We start from the raw sequence: 20340 nt of genomic DNA, 5'->3' as shown, positions 1-20340 counted from the left end.
GAGAGGTGATTTTTATTCAGGAAGCCCATAGCTTTAGAATCATTGTCTTGTATATCAGAAATTAAAAGAAATTTTTTTCTCTTTCCTGCATAAAATGAAAACATCATTAAGTTATTAAGGCAAAGAAATATCTGTAGCCACTACTCTCTGTCCCCCTACTCCAAGAACAACAGGCTGTAGAACATTAAAAGTAAACTTGAGGCCCTGGCCGTTAGCTCAGTTGGTTAGAGTGTTGTCCCTATATGCCAAGTTTGCGGGTTCAATCCCTGGTTCAGGGCACATACAAGAATGAAGCAGTGAATGCATAAATAAGTGTAACAGGAAATCTCTCACTCCTCTTTTCTCTCTAAAAAGAAAGAAAGAAAGAGAAAAAAAAGAAAGAAAAAGAAAGAAAAATATTAAATAAAAATAAGGCCAACTTGACATTGCTGAGGCCTGCAGACCTGTTGCTGTTTATGACTCATTGTATCATATTTCCTACGTGAATCCCTTTCTGTGCTCATTGCTCCGTTCTGTGAGTTGTCCACTGGCTATTTGGTTTGGGATTCATCAAACTGAGTACCACCCTGTTGTGCAGCCTTTCGTGTTTTTATCCCTTCCCTTTATATACTCGGTCCATTTTAGTTTAATGTGAGTAGTTGCTTTGTCAATTCCAAAAATAAAAATAAAAATTTCAGTTGGGTTTATAATTTGTATTTGTGACAAATAGTTTTTTTCTAGGACCAAGTTTTTAGTGACCTCACTAAGTCGAATATGAAGACAATTATCAAGATGGAAATAAATATGACGTGCTCTGAAAGTTAAGCTTCCTACCTGGGAAGTATATTTCTCGGGAGGTTTTTAATGACAGTAGAGGCATAGTTAAAAATAGGGATGTGGAACCAAAAGCCATCATTTGAATCTTGTTTTGTTTTGTTTTTTACTTTTTAGCAATATGACCTTGGGTAAAGCTTTTAACTTCTCTGGGCCTTATTATTGCCATATAGGCATTAAAAATACATATCTCAAGGAGTGGTAGAAATTAAATGAGGTGAAATTTGCAGAGTGCCTGGTATGCAACATAAATATAGTCTTAAAAGTATGTAATCCTTCAGTTTCTATGGGTATTAGCTTGGACTGCATATCTCTCATCAGTGTCCAGAAATAATGTTGTGCTATTCGTCTGATGCCAACCTAAATGTACACAGCATAGGGAACAGAGTCAGTAATATTCTAATAACTATGTAGGGTGACAGATGGTCACTAGACTTATTATAGGGACCATTTTATAAGGTATATAACTGTTGAATCACTATGTTATACACTTGAAGATAATATATTGTATGTCAACTATAATTAAAATTAAATTTAAAATAAATAAGTATAATAATAAATGTGGTCCTACTAGTTGACATATTTGGACTCTTTTCTAGTAGGACATCATTTCCACTGCTATGACAGAGTTTATTAAAAACTGTGACATAGTTTTCCCACTAGTATTTCTGTTTTTTAAAGGAAGACATAGCTGTATCATATATTATACTTTTGTAATGACTCTGAAATCCAACATATCTCTACTTAATTATTTACCTTCTTCTTGAGGATTTGTTGTACAGATAGCTTATAATTAAAAAAAACAGACAGAGGTTTGAGTTAATCTCTCTTTTTTTAGAGCAAGAGAGTGGGAGTGGGAGGGGGGACAGAGAGAGAGAGAGAGAAAGAAAGAAAGAAAGATCAAGTCATTGCTCCACCTAGTTGTGCATTGATTGCTTCTTGTACATGCCTTGACTCGAGATTGGACCTGTGACCTAGGGCTCAAGCCAAGCCAGTGACCCCCTTGCTCAAGCTGGCAACCTTGGGCTCTATCCAGGAGACCTTGGGATCGAGTTGATGACCCTGCACTGAAGCTTGTGATCTTGGGTTTCAAACCATCCACCTCAGCATTCTGAGTTGACGCTCTGTCCTCGGTGCCACCACTGCTCATGCTCTCACTCATTTCTTGACATTTTTCTCATGATACATACAGTGACCTTTTTTTGTTGTTCACTTATTTTTGTTAAAATATTTAAGTGCTTAATCACTTGAGGGACAAGTGATTAAGGGACTTTATATTTCTGTTACCAAGCTCTGAGATCAAGTGAATCCAGAGCATATTGTCAATAAGCAGATACTAGAAAGGAAGAGATCTTTAGTATCCTCTAGTCCAGGTCCTTCTGAACCTTATAAAACATGTTTTATCCCTTTTAATAAATTTAAAATTTGAGCCTGACCAGGTGGTCGGGTGCAGTGAATAGAGCGTTGTTCTGGGATGCTAAGGACCTAGGTTCGAAACCCTGAGGTCACCGGATTGAGCATTGGCTCATCTGGCGTGAGTTTGGGATCAGAGTCATGACCCCAAAGTTGCTGGCTAGAAGCCCAAGATTGCTGCTCTGAGACCAACGTCTCTGGCTTGAGCAAGGGGTCACTGGCTTGGCTGGAGCCCCCCAGTCTCAAGGCATGTATGAGAAGCAATCAATGAACAACCAAAGTGCTGCAACTACTCGTTGATGTTTCTCCCTTCCTGTCTGTGATTTCACATTGTATTAATTTTGGTCCAACTTCAGGACCCACTCTTCCTCAGTCTTGCTTTTTTTCCCCTGACATTTAGGTTGGCATCAAATGAATAGCACAAATAATAAATATGAATCATGCCTGCATCGAAACAGTGAGGCACACACACTGTCATCCTAAAATGGATATTCTGTTTTGAGGAAATTTTGCTTTCAATCTTTTACCCTAAAAAAATAAAAGTAAACCAAACCCCACAAAGGTAGAAATTAAAGCAAATATATTCCAAAATGTCCCAAACAGTGCCAGGCACACCCTGAGTACTCAATAAATACTTGTTGAGTGAATATAAGCCTCCATAGGAGCGAAAGCTGTAAATCCTGGTTCTATTCCTGTTGGTGGGCCAGTTCTCTCTGATTTGTTTAAGGCACCATGAACTGTACTCTGGAAGGGAAAGTAATGAATGAATATTTGTGAAACACTTTCTGTGTGCCAGGTGTTTCCATCAACACTGCTAAATTTATCTTCAGAAAACTTTCTAGGTTTATGCTACTTCACTTCTCTCCCCCTCTTTCCCTCTTCTTCCTCTCCCCTCCCTCACCCCATCACCATTCCCTCTCTCCCTCTCCCTCTTCCTCCTTCTCTCCCTCTCCCTTCCTCCGTTCCCCCTCCCCCCTTCCTCTCTCTTCTTCTCCCCCCCCCTCAGATGAAGAAATGGGAATTCAAAAAGTTTGAGTTGTCCCAAAGTGTTTTAATTTGAATTAGGATTTTTCAGAATCCACAACTTTGTATCTTCCAGACATCCTTAGCTCCACAGGGCACGGTTACTGCCATTGTTATTTTTAATAGTTATCATATCACCATTGCCTCTAGATTTCTTTGATATTTTCCTCAAATAGCAACCATTTGCCTCCAAAGAAGGTTGGGCATTGATGGCTCAGGCAGGTATCCAGTGTCTCTCGGATCTCCTATTTTTTGGCACACAGTCTATTTGGTGTGTACACAAATGTACCTGAGTAGGTAGTTACCTGAGATCCCTTACAACTACCCATGTCAAAGATAGATTTTATTTTGTGGTCAGGTGTTCTGCTTATGTGTTTTTTTTAATCTTAGATGGAAAAGTGGACTTGAATTTAGGAAGATTTCCCTAAATGGAAAGGTAGCTGCCTCCTCACCCTCTCTACTTCCCTTGTCAGTTGCTGGAGAGATCTTCAGTGACACAAGAGCACTTCCAAACTTTGGGGAGTCCTGGATGGTTGGTGGATGAGATCATTTGATTCCAGTGAAACTTCCCAGCTGCCATGAATTCAGTCTTCCAGAGCACCATACTTTTATTACTAGATTGAATTGTAGGATAAGAAAAGTGCTTTGAGCATCTTTGGACCACACATGTAAGACTAAACACTTGAGCCTGAGAATTTGGATTGGAACCTCTTAAGAAAAATAAAAAGCACACGCACATAACGTGTGTGTGTATGTGTGTGTGTGTATGTATGTGTGTGTGTGTGTGTGTGTGTATTTAGCTTTGAGATTCATTGTTTTATGTAAGTGCCATTTATTTCCCAGTGTTTCTTAGCTTATACTGGTCATTCTTGATTGCTTAATACTTATTTTTGGTGTTTATTTTACCTATATTTTCTTTTCTTTTTCTTTTTTATTCAGTAAAAGGAGGGGAGGCAGAAACAGACTCTCACATGTGACCAGATTGGGTTCCATCTGGCAAGCCCACAGGGGGCAATGCTCTACCCATCTGGGATGTTGCTCTGTTGTTCAGCAACTGACCTCTTCTTAGTGCCTGAGGCAGAGGCCTGGAGCCAACCTTGATGCCTGGGGTGAACTTGCTTCATTCAAGCCATGGCTGTAGGAGAGAGGGGGAGGAAGTAAGGGGAGGGGTGCAGCAGATGGGTCCTTCTCTTGTGTGCCCAGACTGGGAATCAAACCCCAGACATCCACATGCCAGGCCAATGCTCTACCACTAAGCCAACCAGCCAGGGCTCATTTACCTATATTTTCCCTTGACTTTTAACCTGCTCTCATTACTGTACTTGGAACATGGAACACAGCAGAATAACCAGAAGATTTGTTTAGAACAGTTGAATCTGAAGAAGGCTGCCCAAGTTGGCATGTAACCGAATAGGAATGATATATTGTTCGTGTTCTCTACTGAAGACTGTGTGCACCCCTGAACTCCACTGCATTGGGGTTCATTTTCTTAATCATGCAGTGGTAGTATGAAGAACACCAGATTTCCCACATAAATCAGGAAAGAGGGTTAATCAGAATCAATACTGGGTAAATGAGACCTTAACGGAAGTGCCTAAGTATTGTTCAAACACATGGGAGAAATGTGTTCTGCTTTAGTTGGCCAGAACAATGTCTCAAGCTGGTGATTAGGCTCTACTCCAGCTTTAACCTCAGGCAAAATTTATGCAGCTTTACTACCGTTTGTCAGGTAATTAAAGGAGGAAAAAAGGAAATATTTGCTTAAAGTAGAAGTATTTTTTAATTAAACTTGAAAAATTATAAATAAATGCAAAGGGAAGTAGGCAGTAGGGAAATTGTTTTTAACTTTTCCTTTAAAACATTAAGAGCTTCAAGCAAAAGACCAGTATTTTCAGCACGGCCGTTTGTTAAGCCCTTACAGGACATTATTCAGCTGTGCTGGAAATTGGAGTCAGAGATGATTCTTCTGTCTTCAGTTGGAAGAACTTGGAGATGTAGAGTCCTTCTTAGTTGAAAGATAATTCATTTCACCATTTTCTGCTCGTCACTAACTGCTTGCTAGGGAAGGAGTTCTTTAAAATAAGAACCAGATATGTAAGGTCAGTAGATAGTAGTACACATCTTGATTAGGGAAGCACAGATAAAGCAGGAAGTATAGGCTGCAATAAAATGAGGGAATAAAACTCCTACTTACGTTATATCCAGAAGTTTCTGTTAATGGTTCCACCACTCCACTCATCACCAAGGGTTGAAACTCTTTGACTTCAGACCCCATACCTAAGGATTGCACACCCACAAAGCCTCATATTCACCTCCTGTTTTACAGTTGACTGTGACCTTTGCAGTTGCCTGCCTAGATCATCTTAACAGCATCCTTGCCAACCTTCCATATTTAAGCTCTCTTGTTGCTGTCCATCCTGCCCAGTGTTGCTAGAGTGTTTTTTACCTAAGGCTCATTTTGATCATGCTGCTTTGTCTCCTTAAACTTCACACAGGATTTGAGGTTTTCCATGCTGTGGTCCATGGGTAACTTCAACATGACATCTGATAATGTGTTTTCTCTAGGTATGCCACATCGCAGCCCTTTGTGAACTATTTTGCCACTCCTTCAATACCCTATAGAGCTGATTTCTTTCATATCCTTCCTTTGATTTTGGAGCACTTTATTCTAGGTTCCTAATTAAGTCCTTTTTAAATGTTAACTCTTTTGTGAAGGCCTTGCCTGTTCTCTTAAGAGATGGGATAATGGGATAATGTTTTTCACTCTAAATCTAAACAGCACTTTGTACTTCTCTTTTAATTTACCTTGTAGTATAGTATCTTCTGTAATGGTCATCCTTACTATTGTCCCCCATTTGTTACTTTGTGAAATCATGATGTTCCTACTCTAGTTGTTTTTTATTAAAGATGAAGCAGTATGTAAAATTGGGGTATTGATACTTACTTGCTTGGGTTGTTCTGAGGATCACATGAGAGGATTTATTTAGATGTGAAGCTCATTGTCTGTCTGTCATACACCCAGTAGGCTCTTAATAAATAGCATAGTAGTTGTAGCCAGATGGCCAAGGTCTGAATTTTCCCTCTGTTACCTACCAGCTTGTGATTGGGGTCTCTGCTCTTGAAGTTCTTCATCTGTAGAAGGAGAATAATGGTAGTATTTAGCTCTTAGAATTGTTGTTAGGATCAAATGAATCTGTACATTTAGAGCACTTAGAGCATCATCACCTGGCGGCTCAAAGGGCTGCACCATCCAATTCAGAAGCCACTAGCTACACGAGGACCTTGAGCATTAGAAGTGTGGCTAGGCCAAGTGGAGATATACTATGGGTATAAAATACACACTAGATTTAAGAAACTTGGTATAAAAACTGCAATACTGAATACCTCAGATTTTATATTTCATGTTGAAATGATAATATTTGGGTTAAATAAATTATATTCAAATTGATCTCATCTTTAAAAAATGTTTACTGTTGCTACTAGAAAATTTTAAATTCCATGTGTGGCTCATCTATGTCTATTGTTAAACGGCTGATAAGAACAGATACTATACTTGATCTTAGCCAAAAGGCTGAGAAGCTATCATCATCCATGTCTATTGTACATAACTGTTTTTATACTGTGTAGGTATTAGTTTTTATTATTATATACATTTTTATTATTTTTATCTGTGGTGGTGGTGGTTTTCACATAGGTGCCTCCCTCCCTTTTTCCCCTTTAGCTACTTGACATCAGTGGTCTGGGTAAGGAAAATTAGGAAAGAAAGGTGTTAATAGATGAGATAAAGCAGAGGTCAAATGAGGGAACAAAGGGGTGAGCAGCTTCTGACCTCAAGGCAAGGAAGCCTGGACTAGTCTCTCACTACAGAGTCATGTGGTCCGAGTAGCTAATTTAATATTCCTGCTTTCTCGAATAGAGAATTATCCCTCTATTGCCACCTTGAGCTTTCCCCTTATTATAAGGAGGAAGCAAATCTGATTATCAGAGTTGGATATCCATTTATAATAATGAAAATGGAAACTTGTTGAAAAATACAGGTTAGAAAGGTTAAGGATTTTTTTCTTTTGGTTCAGAAAGGAAGTTTTCAATAAGGAAGTGAACTTAGAAGGTAATATTTTAAGAGTGTAAAGACTTTAAAGTTAAAAAAATATATACGTATTTGATTATCTTAATTCAAAGTAGCCTTCAGCTGCGATGAATTTCTGTTGCTCTACAATAACCGGAAGCCATGACTGTAGCTGCGTATCGTGGTTGAAAAACTCTCAGACTAATTTATGCACCAGTTACTTCAAATGATTTTCTAAAATGCTATAAAATGCACATTGCATGATCTGAAAGTCAGTTTGCACACATCCTACCCTTCAGTGCTGTGCTGTCTTCTAGCATTGAATGTGCTGGCAACTTCAGCCAAGATGGGCTCACAACTGGACAGTCACTCCAAGAGGAATTTAAGAGTTGGATTTGAGCAGCCTCTTTTAGGAGGCTGGTCAAGCAAGTCTTGCCGATTATATGTTCAGTAATTTCCTGGGGTCTTTCTTCCCCGTAATTACTTTTCATGATGGCTTGTTCTTTACACTGAATACTTACACTATGAGGGGTGGGGGTGTGGCAAACTAGATAGAGACAATCATTTGAAGTGTTGGTTTTCTTTGAGATCATAAGGTACAGTGAATAGCATTATCTCTCTGAGTGCCTTAGAACTAATAGGGAACAAAAAGGCACTTGCCAATCCCAGTGGACAGATGTGGTTTATTTAGATTGGTAAGTCTTTTGAGAGGGCAGAATTGGTGTAATGCAGAGCTCCCCTCCCCTACATGCCCAGATATTCTGTGGGTGTGGCAGCTGGCACATTATGTTAAATTTCCCTGCTTCTGTTCCAAATAAGAACTCTTTGAGCTATATTTCTTGTTTGAACTAAATCTTGCGGATATCTGTTAATTAAAATATTGCCATTTGAAGTGCTGGCCACCTTTTTACCTAAAGGTGAAATGTTACAACGGAAAGACACATCCCTACGTGGTTTAACTGTGACCTCTATAGGTTCGCATGCTATTTCTAAATACATAAATAAATCCAAACATACGCAGTTCAGTTGTGATTACATTAGCAAATATTGGTTTATGAAAGGAATCATAATAAATTTAAGTAGTAAGCTTCTGTAGTGCCTTTGACTATTTCAGTTGCAAAACATTGATCACAACTTCAAGGAAAGCATCTGTTGTATAAAACCAGACATGCCTGTATCTCTATGCCAGTAAAGACATATTAGGTGCCTCGGTATAAATGTGTGTGTGTGTTCCCATTCTGGCACACCAAGTACTTAAATACGTACCTCCCTGCATTCCTTACCTTATAGACAAGGCAAAATATTTCTCATCGCTCTTGCCTGGAGTTATGTCCACCCTCATTTCTCTGCAAGTGTCAGGACAACAGACAATATAGTAAATAAGAAGGTGAAACAAGTGGGGCCAGAAAACATTGTCCACAGCTCAGTGGTCCGTGTCACCATTCCCCTGCTTCCGGCATACATTGTATAATCAGGAGAGACGTGACAAGCCAAATCCTCTTAGTACACTGTGTCTAGGGAGGTTATGGAGTCCCAGAGGTTTATTTCTTCTTGTCGTAACAATCTTGATTGTGACAAGGAGATCTTGGGAAGTCACCTAAGAATGTCATGGAAACCTCATTCCTATTACTGGTATTTCTGCTGAACACTTGCTGGTAGGCATACATTTGATTTATAAAAGAACAACAAAACCACACGAAAGCCCCTGTGTTCTCTGCATTGAGATCACAAACAAGAATACCTTCCCTTATAGGGTTCTACCTAAGCTCTTATAATGAAATGGGCTTTATATGTATTTATGAGGAGTCATTTTAAAGCAACTAAAAGCTTTATAGTTAAAATGATCAGTTTTTCCCTTTCTTAAAAAAATATCAAACTCAGAATAGATTTTTAAGAATCAGAAAATAATAGCTTCCCTGTTTAATTCCATGATGGGAAGAAAGTGGTTTAGGAACTTTCCCTGTGTTTTGAAATTATTTTCCCTGTAGATAAAAAGAGATACCAGATACGTAAAGACACATGCAGCCCCATGTTCTCTGCAGCATTGTTCACAGTGGTCAAGACATGGAAACAACCAAAAAGCCCTTCAATAGATGATTGGATAAAGAAGATGTGGTACATATATATACTATGGAATACTACTCAGCCATAAGAAATGATGACATCAGATCATTTACAATAACATGGATGGACCTTGATAACATTATACTGAGCAAAATAAGTAAATCAGAAAAAACCAGGAACTGTATGATTCCATACATAGGTGGGACACAAATTGAGACTCATGGACATAGATAAGAGTGCAGTGGTCACCAGGGGGAGGGGAAGGGAGGAGAGAAGGAGGGGGTGGGACGAAGGGCACAAAGAAAACCAGATAGAAGGTGACAGACAATTTGACTTTGGGTGATGGGTATACAACAATCAAATGTCAAAATGATCTGGAGATGTTTTCTCTGAATCTATTACTCTATTTGATCAATGTCACCCTGTTAAAATTAATTATCTAAATAAAATTAAAGAGATACCAGATATAGTAATAAATGTATATTTGTTAATGTTCTTTTTCCTGTTAATTAGCATTATATTAATTAAAAACTACTTGCTGAGAAAGTTCTGTTTTCACTGGGACTGAACATTTTCAGAAATTATACCTAAATATGTATAAATATTTTGAATGTTCCAAGTAGAATATGTTAGTTTTTAAAAAATAAATTTTGTCTCAATCTGTGCAGCTGTAGTTTACTTTCCAGGCATGAGAAATATCTATTTTATTAAGTCCTGTGAGGAATATGTGTCACATACATTTAAGAAAAATCTATTTAAGATGAAAAATTCCAAAAATGACTTCCCCCTGGTGTGAAGTAAAACAAAAGCTCCAACCACATCTCTGTCTGTGGTAATGACACTGAGGTGACAAACTGCAGGCAGGTGAGGTTCATGGAGATGGTCTCACACCTGCACCCGAGCCTGGGGAACAGCTGGGTCTGGAGCTGGTGTCTGGCTTTGCTTTCTGTTTGATGCAAGACCAGCTCTCAGGCTGGGGGCCTGCACATTTGCACGGAAGAATCCAAGTGTTTTTAAATAGGCAAATGGGACTGTGGGCTGGTAGCATTCCCTGGTTTTGTGAATCTTTTCCCTGGGATAGGGAGGTTGAAGAAGACTCAGCTCAGCCCCACCATCTTCAAAGCCTAAGTTCCTGACATCATTTTAGAGCTTTTTCTGCCAAATAAGGGTCACTTAGGAAGCCCAGTGAATGAAGATTCTTGTCCACTTCAGTTCTAGGTCTGTGTCCAGCCAGGTAGTACAATGTAAGTAAGCCATGTGAATAGCTTCTTTCCTCACCGAGCCCCCTATTCATGCCCCTGAAACTGCTCAGTGGAACTCTAGGGGAGTTGAGGGTGGTGAAAATTATGGGCAGGTAGAGCCCTTCCTGCTATAACACCCAAAGGTGACTGCTGATGGCATTCTTTGGTTGAAATCTTTTTCACACCTCCCAGAATAAATCTATGTAATCTATTTAATCGACCTACTTTACCTTCCTCCCTATCTATCTACTTACCTACCTGTGAAGTGAAAGTGAAAGTTGATTTCTGTGTGAGAGTTCCACCTCATCATCTAACCCAACTCAGGGGAGGTTCACAGAAACCACCAGGCTCACCACTGTTTTGTTTCTTTGTCCAGTCACTCCCTGTCACCAAGGCCACATGCTTCCTTTCTCGGCTGATCTTGTGGAGCTGTTCTTTTCCCTCCCCACACTGGTGGTGTTGGGCAAATGTCTCCTGGGAGTGCCTCTACCATAGTTTCCCAAGGACATTGGGAAGAAAACTATTGCTTTGTCCTGGCCGGTTGGCTCAGTGGTAGAGCATTGGCCTGGCGTGTGGAAGTCCTGGGTTTGATTCCCAGCCAGGGCACACAGGAGAAGCGCCCGTCTGCTTCTCTATCCTTTCCCCTCTCCTTTTTCTCTCTCTCTCTTCCCCTCCCACAGCCAAGGCTCCATTGGAGCAAAGCTGGCCTGGGTGCTGAGGATGGCTCCCTGGCCTCCTTCTCAGGCGCTAGAATAGCTCCAGTTACAACACAGGAATGCTCCAAATGGGCAGAGCATCGCTCCCCCTGGTGGGCATGCCAGGTGGATCCCGGTCGGGTGCATTCAGGAGTCTGTCTCTCTGCCTCCCCGCTTTTCACTTCAGAAAAATAAAAAATAAAAAAAATAATAAAAAAAAAGAAGAAAACTTACTGCTATTTTCTTTCTTTCTCTTTTTTTACTTTAATGTTAATTGTATTGATTTTAGAGAGAAGGGGAAACGAGAGGGAGGGAGAGAGAGAGAGAGAGAAGAAGCGAGAGAGGGAGAGAGAGACAGGAACATCAATCTGCTCTGTATGTGCCCTGACCTGAGATCGAACCGGCAACCTCTGCACTTCAGGATCATGCTCTCTAACCAACTGAGCCATCCAGCCAGGGTGCTCTTTCCTTTCTTAAGATGGGTATGGATTTCTTTGAAGCCAGAGATCAAAGACAGTTGGTGCAGGTCCAGCCTTCAGCTAGGTCTGGTTTTGCCTGTACACAGAGTTATTTTTTTAAAAATTGGGAGATTTTATACTATAGCTCAGAATTCTGGCTTCTTTTGAAAAAAAACTGGAGGACTGGCAATACCTCATCTGCCTTAATGTGTGTGTCAGGTACAGGAACTGGATAGTGGCTTTTTCCTTAGGCATAAGGGCTTTTGAGTCTTTTTGACCAATTATACACAGAGTTTCTTTTTATAATATTTATCTTTACAATGTGCCATACATTTTTGTTCTGTTCTAATTTATCAAAATATAAATGTTCAATGCCACTAAAATGATTTCACTGTTCACTGATGCCCTTGACCTACAGTTTGAGACGCATTGCTCTGGATTTCACGGCAGGTTCTGCTGGCCAGGGCCCTTCTTTTTCTCCCAAAAGTTCACTGATATGCTTAACTTCGGGTCTGGTTCAGCGTTGTCTGGCTCAGTCAGTTGTCATTCATGTTAAGGAACACCAAACAGCTCTGTAGGGTCTAGTCTGCAGCCTCTTTGGGCTGTGGGTATTGTGAGGGCTGGTTTTTCCAGGACTTCTGAGTTGTAACACTGAAGACAAAGGCAGAGTGAATGTTGTTCTTTTACCTTATCACAGTTTTTCTGCCTCATACCTGCCAAAATAAATGAATAGAGGGGAATATGCTGTTTTGTGGAAGATTGCTCCTAGCCTGTCCTACTTATTGTGTAACAGTGGGCCCTAGTAGACAAGTATCAGGGACAATTCATATTACAATGTCATTCTTTTTATAAAGCAGCGTAAGTTTTTAACTATAAGATACCACAGTGGCTTTATATTTGCGTTACAGATTTTTAGTACTCTCATTAACTAAGATGAGTAAGTAGGCAGGGGGCAGAAAAAAAGACTAAAAGGATATTGTAATTATCTTCTCTACCTTTATCAGTAGTCATCAAGACCCTGGCCATCTCAGCATCAAAAGAAATGATAAAGCATCCTTACACATAATTGAAATTATACATTTATATTCAGTTGTTCGAACTGTGTATTCCTTTATGATGTTGATGAAATAGAATTTGAGATGTGGCTTCTTGGCATGGACACAGTATTTTCTTATTGTGTAAACTTAGGCAAGCTTTTACAGATGGTCCCCAACTTACAATTTTTTTCACTGACCACAGTGGTATGAAAGCTGTATGCATTCAGCAGAAACTGTACTTCAGATTTTGAATTTTCCTCTTTCCTAGGGTTAGGGGTGTGCACTACATACTCTCTCATGACTTGGCAGGAGCAGGCTGCACACAGTCACGAGGTCCATCATTGACTCTCTACAGTGAACTGTGTTGCCAGCTTTTTGTGGATATTGTGTTCTGAGCACAGTTAAGGTAGGCTTGACTGAGCTATGATGTGGTAGGTTAGGTATATTAAATGCATTTTGGACTTATATTTTGAACCTATGATAGATTTATCAGGACTTAGCCCCGTTGTAAGTAGAATAATATCTATATATGCTGGGCCTTGGTTTTCCCATCAGTGAAACGGGTATGATGTCAACCCTTCCCAATATCCATCTCATTGATTTCTGAAGATGTCATGAAACTCTTTACTGTGTGTGTATATACACCTATATACATGTAAAGGTATAAGACACTAAGCTTCTATTATGGGTGCTCGGTTATTAGGAGACATAGAATTATACATCACAACTGCCTAAAATGTGTTAGGTAATTGACATGGTTACTAAGGTGACCATGTTACCTTTTCCTTTTGACACCCTTATGGGGAGGAGATAGGGCTCGTTTTGATATCCTCTTTCTGTCTTGGATAAAGATGATAATTGAGCCCAAGATCCATATTCCCTACATTAAAACACAGCGGGTCTTGGTCTTGGATACTTGTAAGGCCAAGGGCCACCGCCACAATCATGGCCATTCACATGCAGGTTCACAATAGATTCGGATAGACCAGGGGTCGGGAACTTTTTTGGCTGAGAGAGCCATGAACGCCACATATTTTAAAATGTAATTCCGTGAGAGCCATACAATGTGTTTTACACTAAATACAAGTAAATGTGTGCATTTTATGTAAGACCAACACTTTTAAAGTACAATAAGTCTCTGAATTCTTTTTAATAACGTTGTTATGCTGTTGCTAACCAGTGATGAATAAAGTACTTCTTACCATTAATGTGACTTCTGGTGCTGCATGGTTTTGCTGATGGCTTTGTAGTCTGGTTAATATGTGGTGAGGTTAAGCTTCATGCAGGCGTTAAGACTTCCATCTGTTAAATGTGATCATAGGTTGGTCTTAACGTTCTTTAGATGTGAGAAAGACTGCTCACATGCATACTTAGAGCCATTGTCAGTACAGCAATACTCACATGCTGCAGTGTGTGGTATGTGACGGGAAGCGTGTTCCAAGTTTTGACAATCAGCTGGTTCATGAGTTGAAGTTTTTTCATTTCTCCCTACTTGTGTTTGCTCACCAACTCTGCTTGCTGTCGTGCAAGTCTTTCTAAATCTTCATTCAGTGATTTGAACTTATTCACCCACATGTCTGAGGCCTTCAGCTCAGCAGCTTGTAGCTCAAAATCTCTGACGGAGACACCGGAGATGTAACTCAGGTTGGCACTGTCCACTGCACACTTGTGTGGATGGGTGATGAACTTAAAAAGACGAGTGTGCTCACAAAATTCTCCAAAGCGCGCTTTGATTGACTGCAGGGGATTAGATGTGAAGCTTGCTAGCTGCTGGAGATCAAGATGTTGAGCAGGGTCACTGCTGTGCATGCATCTTTAAACTTTCCCAGTTTTTCAAAGTGTAGTAAACGACCTGTTTCAATGTTGGTGATGAAGAGTTGCAGCTTGTTTTCAAATGCAAACACTGCTTGTTAAAGGGATAAGACTGTATTTCCAATGCCTTGCATTTTCACATTGAGCTGGTTCAGATGTTCAGTCATGTTCACAAGATAGTAGAACTTCAGGAGCCACTCAGGGTTAGCTAACTCAGGATGGTTGACGTTTTTCATTTCAAGAAAAGTCCGGATTTCGCTTAGACAAGCCGCATAACGGCTGAGCAACTTCCCTCTTGACAACCAATGCACATTGCTGTGCAGAAGCAGACCAGGATAATTATTCCCAACTTCATCCAGCAGTGTTTTAAATGGCAATCATTTAAAGCTCGGGCAACAATAAAGTTGACCACCTGAATGACCAGCGACATCACCTCATGAAGCTGCTCGCCACACATCTGAGCACAAAGCGCCTCCTGATTTAGGATGCAGTGAAAACTTAGGATGGGTCGCTTTTCATGTTCATGAAGAAGCACTACGAATCCTCTGTTTTTCCCCACCATGCACAGAGCAGCATCAGTACACACCGAAATAAGTTTATCCATCAGTAGATTGTTTTCTTTAGCGAACTCAGTGAAAGACTTGAATAAGTCCTCCCCTCTTGTTGTCTCTTTCATAGGCAAAACAGCAAGACTTCCCTCACATAGTGTGTCACCGACAGCATACCTTGCAATCACGCTGAACTGGGATAAATAAATGACTTACGTCTGTTGACTCATCCAAAGCCAGAGAAAAGAATGGTGTTGCATTTATGTCCTTCACTTGTGTCGCCTCAATTTGATTTGCCATCATGATGATACGAACGTGAACAGTTCTTGCCAACAAAGGCATGTCTTTTATTCATTTGATTATCTTGTCTTTATCCGAAAAGTCGTCAACAAGTTCTTTGGCAACATCAAGCATGAATGTTTTGGCATACTCCCCGTCTGTGAATGGCTTTCCATTTTGCACAATTGCTAAAGCACCAGCAAAGCTAGCCAAATTCCAGTCACCTTGTTGGGTCCAAACACAGAGTTGCTGCTGACTAGCTTGCACTCTGCACAGTAGCTCTTGACATGCTTTCTTACTGCTGTCCCCCACTGGATATTTTGATGCAAATGTAGTATGGCGTTTGTTGAAGTGCCGCTTTATATTTGACCGTTTCATCGATGTAATTTTATCATTGCATATTAGACACACTGCAGAACCTACCCTCTCCACAAAGGCGAATTCCTCTGTCCATTCCTGCTGAAAAGTACGATACTCCTCATCTTTTTTTCTTTTAGCCAACTTCTTCATCAAAAAGGTTTCTGCAATTAGCTACCTGACTACTTGATTAAAAGGAGGAAGTTTACTTCCTGACCTCACAACGACCCGTGTACATTATGCATTATCCAATAAAAACTTAGTGTTGTCCCGGAGGACAGCTGTGATTGGTTCCAGCCACCCGCAACTATGAACATAAGCAGTAGGAAATGAAAGGATTGTAATACATGAGAATGTTTTATATTTTTAACATTATTTTTTTACTAAAGATTTGTCTGTGAGCCAGATGCAGCCATCAAAAGAGCCACGTCTGGCTCATGAGTCATAGGTTCCCAACCCCTGGGATAGACGGTAGATAAACAGCAGAACCAAAAACTGGTGAGCCATCCTTTATTCTAGCCTCGCATCTGCGGGAGAGTAAATACAACTGGAAAACACTTCCCTTTCCATTCAGGGCTACAAAGCTATTGACTTTCTCCCGGTTTTCCTAGAATTAAAGGCCCCAGTAGCTCATTCCCCTCTGGTTCCCATCTCCTTCTCTCTGCACAAACTGGCTTCTTCAGCACCCAGCCATGTAGCTGCTTCTCCTGCAACAATGCGGCCTCCCTAGCTCCTCCTCCTCCCTTTTTCTTAAAACTTTTTGGTGGGACAACCCTTCCTCCAGCACACATTAGCATAATCAAGCCCCTTCCCAAGCATGAAGGTAATTAGGAGTATCACCTGGGCAATGCAATCACGTGGCCATTTTTTAACAATAAAAGTGAGCAAAATCAAGTAACACATATTTTACAAACTTATTTGCCAACAAGACTGCCAGACTGCCAGACTGCCCTGTCCTGAGCTGTAGGAAAGCCGGTGAAAGCTGACGCAGCCTGCTCGTTGCTTCGGACCATATAGAGATACAAACTGAACTGAGAATGTGCTTGCTCTTCATCCGGGGCTCTTTCCCTAAAACTGAAGTTGTGGTTTCTACAATCAAAGGCATTTTAATTTTTTCATTAAAAAACAACAACCCTGAACGTCTTCCTAATGTTTTCATATTTATTTGAGCCCCCGATATGTTGATTGATAGCACACTTAAAATCATTCAGGTCAACAAACTGGGATCTAGCAGGGGCTTATGTTTTGTTCTTATCTCATTGTCAACAACCCGTTCTCAAGCCTGCATCCCCCATCACATGCAGCTCAGAGACCGTGCTGTCTGACAACGTCCTTGTTCTGCCAGAGGACGCTTAGACCCAGGCTATTTAAACCTCAACCAAAATAACTTATTCACTTTAGAAACTGTGAACAAATTGTGAACAAATGTGAACAAATTCTGGTTTCCAATAAGTCATATGGTAACAGATGTTGCATTTAATTCCAAGGCTAGGAATGGACTTCTGTCACATGGCACAGGTGGTTCTTTCTCCATTGTATGGCTGATGGGAAGGAGAGGAAATAGGGCTCTCTTCTTTGAGGGATAATCAAGTATATTAGAGTTTGTGTTTTTGGAGTAGGAAGGCAAGAGATTTGTGTTCTTTACCTGTCAGAATCACCAGCTTGCTGGCCTTGGGCAAGTTGCTTTGAATGCCTCTGAGCTTCATTAGATAATTAGTCTTAGATTGTTTATTATGCATCCCAGGGCTGAGACCTTTTATTGAAGCCATACTTATTATTTCCCTTCCCCGAGTAAAAACATTGAGGTTGGAAAGAAAGAAATAATACCTTGCCCAAGATCACATTGCATAGGAAATTGATAGAGTTGGGGTAGGAGCCAAGGTTGGTGTGACTCTAGATCCTAACAGCTGTTAGCCTCTGTGCCTTTCAATTTGAAGGACCACAGGATGCTGGGTTCTGGTGTTTGTCAAATAATGAATTATAATGAAAGAAATCAAAGAAGTCATAATGAAAATGATGGATAAGACTTCCAAAAGAGAATTTGTCATCACTTTTAATTTTATTAGTGTATTTTGCTTCATTTATTTAGTTCTACCAGTGTTTGAAAATTTTAGATTAAATATTGAAGTATATGTAACACTTGCAACTGTCAGAAACATACTCAAAACCTTTTTAGTTTATAAATAGAAATTTACATTTATGTAATACTCATAGCTAACATACATAGCCTAATTTTTGCAAGCTCTGTGCTATATATTATTATTCCTATTTTCCAGACAAGGAAGCTGAAGCTTGGAAAGGTTAAATTGTTTTGTTTGACTGCCACATCGGTGGAATACACTAGGATTTGTCTGTATTCTTCCCTCTGTTCTACAGAGTACACTAATAAAGCCCTATGGTTGGCTACTACGCATTTATCTATTCGGAAATATCCAAGTTCACATCTCACTCCAGAGGGGAATAGTAAAAAAGTCATCCTAGACAGAAATATATATCTTTAGGTCTCAGAAATCACTTAACTGGGATTTTTATATTTTAGACAATAACTTCATATTCATCAGTGAATTAGTTACTAGTCTTGATTTTCAAAAGGTTTAATGAAGATTATATCGTATTGTAACCAGAAATTAAGTTCCTTCCAGCCAGTCCATATACTCCACTCCCACAAATAATATTTAGAACTTTTTATGTCCCTCTCCTCAAGAAGTGTTCCTGTCTTGGCTCCCTTTCCCTCCTTCCCATTTCCTTTCTTTACTTCACTGTATCCTCCTCCACATTGAAACTTTCATCTTTGTTAATTACATGCAGAATATTTGATTCAAATTGTAAAACAGTATATTTTGTAGACTGATTTAATACTTCAATGTTACATGTATGGAGCAAATAGAGAAGACTTAGGGGAAAATTGATGGGTTCTGGTTTATATACCCTGTTTTCATGGGAAAAAAGAGATGCTATCTTGTATTATTATTTAAAAATAACTTTGTGTGCATAAGATTTGATGCTTTTACCACTGTTATTCTAATTCATTCTTCTCATAAAAAGATCTTTGGTGTTGATATTGTCCTTTTATTGTCCCAGAAATGGTAAAATGTCAGGTGGTTTTATACAAGGATACTAAAACTTAAAAACATTCCCATAGGAAATAAACATGTAACTTTGCCTAATGGAAATGGTTGGTTATAGATAATAATCACAATGTTAGTAAATTCAAAAGTGTGTAATCTATGTTTAACATTACATTAAGTCTAACCTAAAGCAAGGGAGAAGACTATTTCTTGGCAAAGTTAATTTTATAATACACCTGACATATAAAGTCTGGTGAGCTCTGGGCTAACAAAGACAGAGATCTGGGATCATTTCTTTCTGTTCAGCATGCAGAACCACATGGTGGTGGGAGAGGTGGGCGAGGGAGGGTGGTTTCTATTCTTGATTTAATAATCAGGGCTAGTTTCTGACACCTGTTCACGTCTTCTAGCTATGCCACGCTAGGTTCTCAGTCTGGATGCGGGGATCATTTTAGGATTCTAAAATACGTCTTGAATCCTTAGGGAGACTCTGCAACATTTTGTAGAGAAATGTAAGATAAGGAACCAATACAAAGAACTATACTAAGTACATGCATGGCATAAACAGAAATATTAGGAACCATCCTAAGGTTGCTGGGTATTCCTCTCATCCATTTCTCCACCCTGTCCCCAACTGCTCACCTCCCCTTCAGAAACACACAGACTCCCACAACTTAGTCTAGGTAGGTAAAATGTAAAAATGGATAATATCCTTATGGTATAATTTCCCAGGATAACTGGGTGCTGCTAAGAATTTTTAATCAAGCTAAATTTTCCTTTGCTTTAATTCCTTCTTACTGTAATGATCTAAGCACACTTTTAAAATAGCATTTCTTTCCCCTGCGTTTCTTTTCTTTAAGTGTTTGAGTGTTTTCACATCACTCCCTATTACCAGCATTAGCCAAAGTGATTTAATAAAACTGGTTTAATCTCTCAATATTAACCAGTATTTTCCCCTAAGTAATTTTGTGACTAGTCTGTGACTTTCCCTCAGTTTGATCACACTTTTCCTTTATTAGGTGTTGCAGGGGTCTCAGCTCTCTCCGCTTGATCTGAGAAACACATCTTTTGTACAGGCTGCGTCCCCAACTGTTTCAGGTTAAAACCAAATTTTAGTACTGTTAAACTGAAAACTTGTAATTGGGTTGTCAGTACAGGTGAAGCATATCTTAATGCATTTGTGTGTGTCTGTGTGTGAGCATTAGACTGTTCAAACTCTCCCCTTTTAATTTTAAGTGAATTTTATTGTTATGACATTGGGATTTTGTTTCATTTCTCCTCCACCCCACCTTTGTAAAACAGAATTCAGAAGGGCCACTGTTTGTGTTTGTATATACCCAAGTTACACATGTAGGTACTCAGATTTGTCTATATGCAATTTCCGTGTAGTTTAGATGAATTCCCTTTGAATGCAAAAATAGCCAAGCAATTAATGTGTCTTATCTAGAAATTTGTGTTCAAGTAGC

At 39.6% G+C, this 20340-nt stretch overlaps 1 protein-coding gene and 1 pseudogene across 8 annotated transcripts in view; one reads left to right on the top strand and one right to left on the bottom strand.

Annotated features, from left to right (window-relative positions):
- The window catches only part of BNC2 (basonuclin zinc finger protein 2), a 479004-nt gene that overhangs the window by 54614 nt on the left and 404050 nt on the right, over positions 1-20340 (top strand). The window lies entirely within an intron of this gene.
- LOC136327700 (U2 spliceosomal RNA) lies at positions 6711-6832 on the bottom strand (annotated as a pseudogene).

Source organism: Saccopteryx bilineata, chromosome 2, assembly GCF_036850765.1.
Source record: "Saccopteryx bilineata isolate mSacBil1 chromosome 2, mSacBil1_pri_phased_curated, whole genome shotgun sequence".
In the NCBI taxonomy this organism is placed as follows: Eukaryota; Metazoa; Chordata; class Mammalia; order Chiroptera; family Emballonuridae; genus Saccopteryx; species Saccopteryx bilineata.
This window is presented reverse-complemented; position numbering and strand designations above follow the sequence as displayed.